The sequence below is a fragment of the Propithecus coquereli genome, unplaced genomic scaffold, assembly GCF_000956105.1.
Source record: "Propithecus coquereli isolate 6110/MARCELLA unplaced genomic scaffold, Pcoq_1.0 Scaffold27, whole genome shotgun sequence".
Taxonomy (NCBI): domain Eukaryota; kingdom Metazoa; phylum Chordata; class Mammalia; order Primates; family Indriidae; genus Propithecus; species Propithecus coquereli.
The window spans coordinates 12,150,332-12,152,300 of record NW_012148285.1 but is presented as its reverse complement, the minus strand read 5'-3'; the positions used below and the strand labels follow the sequence as shown (position 1 = coordinate 12,152,300).

At 39.9% G+C, this 1,969-nt stretch overlaps 1 protein-coding gene across 1 annotated transcript in view; it reads left to right on the top strand.

The window, feature by feature from the left end:
- The window catches only part of LOC105812987 (chromosome unknown open reading frame, human C16orf62), a 136,022-nt gene that overhangs the window by 66,505 nt on the left and 67,548 nt on the right, over positions 1-1,969 (top strand). The window lies entirely within an intron of this gene.

Below are 1,969 nucleotides of genomic sequence, written 5' to 3'. Positions count from 1 at the left end.
GTGGCCACCATCATTATGGTCAGTTCTGACAGGCCTTGGTGGAACAGATGGGGACCTGAGCTAACCAAAAGGCCAAGAAACAAGCAGGGGAAGGGACCTGTACGAACAGAGGCAGGTAACAGGCATCATAAGGGGACCAGCATTACTGGAGAAGGGTGAGAAACGAGGCTGGCTGGGAAGGGACCAGGTTGCGCTGGGCCAGGCCGCAGAGGTTGTTGAACATAATGTCAGGAGAGCAGGGCGCTCTGAAGGCTTTTGCTCAGGGGAATGATTTGAACAAAGTGGTACTTAAAGATCAAATTGGCAGAAGCATACCAGGTGGAGTAGGAAGAGGAAAACCAGTTGGTGGCCATGCAAAAACAAGAGGTGGGACAGATAAGAGGGAATTTCATAATCAGAAAAAAAATGTGTTAATAAAAATGCAGATTCATTGGGAGGAATTTGGAAAAGATAGAAAGGTTAAAAGGAGAAAAATAGCTGCCCCAAATCCTGCCATCCGTCCAGAATGGGTCAGTGTTAACATGTTGGCATCGATACGTTTTCTCTCTCTCCTCCCCCACCCCCCTTCCTTCTACCCTCTCATCTCCTTCCCTCTCCTTTCTCTTGTTTTTCAGATGAGAATTTTCCCCTGTATAATTTTGTTTTTAACGTCATAACAAACACTTCCACCTGTTTAGAAAGTTTTGTGCCCATCGGTCATTTCAGGAGTTGTTTAGAAGGCAGAGCTTGTTGCAAATGGAGAATGGAGGTGGGAGATGGACGCGGCTAAACTTTTGAGCCTCTTACACAATTACCTCTTTGGCGAGACTCAGTCTGTGCCAAGCTCTGTGTTGGTTGCTTTACTTGGGTTATCCTAATTCACTTTCACGGCTTCTTAGGGTAGGTTCCAAAGCTGTGTAGCCGTTTTGGTGGTAACTCTGAAACCAGCAAGCCAGCAAATTTGTTCTTTCAACTCCTCCTCTAAACTCTTCCTGTCTAGGTATCTCTTGTTAACTGCTGTGCTTGAGATGGTATTTAAAGGCCCTAACAAATTGACCCATGGGACTATGGTCATACTACAAATTGCACTGTAAGCATTCTAAAACATGATTAAGCTAACAATGGAAATCCAAGAATAGCCTTGGTCACTGTTAATCCCCCTTAAGCATGCAGTCCTAATATTTTGAATTAGGAGAAAATCCCAGCGAAAGAGAAATAATAGGAAACATTAAAATTTTCTCCTTTTTAATGCCTGGGGTATAGAGTTTCTTTTTATTCACATTGAAGTATTGTATTTCTTTAAAACATGAGCATATTAACTCTGGATTGGGGGAAAGGGTATTAGATTTTAAGATTAGTTTCTGAATTTGCCCACCATTTATATTTTTGCTTCATTTAGAAAAATAAGGGGGAAAAATAAGAAGGAAAATATGATATGCATATCATTTCACCCTCTTTTGTAAAGCAGTATTTGTAAACACTGATTGGAAGTTTATTTAGTAAAAGCAGAAGGGCAAATTTGTGAGCACTCTGGACTTCATATTTGTTTTTCTCAGTTTAGAAAACAGGAATGCAACCTTGGCCTGACTTCTTTCCTTACTTCCAGTACTTTTGAAATGGTTAAAATAACCCTAATCTGGAGATCACTTTAAAATATCATTTAAACATGATGGTGGTTCTACAAATCCATATATATTGATGAAATTTCATAGACACAAAGACATACTCGTTCTCTGGAAAAAAAGCGCATATAAAAGCTGGTGAAATAGTCTAGTTAATTGTAACCTACCAGTGTCAGTTTCCTGGCTTTAATAACACACTATTGTCATGTAAGATGTCACCGTTGGGAAAAGCTTGGGCAGTGAGTACCCAGGACTTCTCTCTTCTGTTTTTGCAATTACTAATCAGCCTATAATTAATTCAAAATAAAAAGTTTTTGAAGAATCTGTCAATTAGGGGCAGTTTGAAAAATGATGTTATATCCATGGTA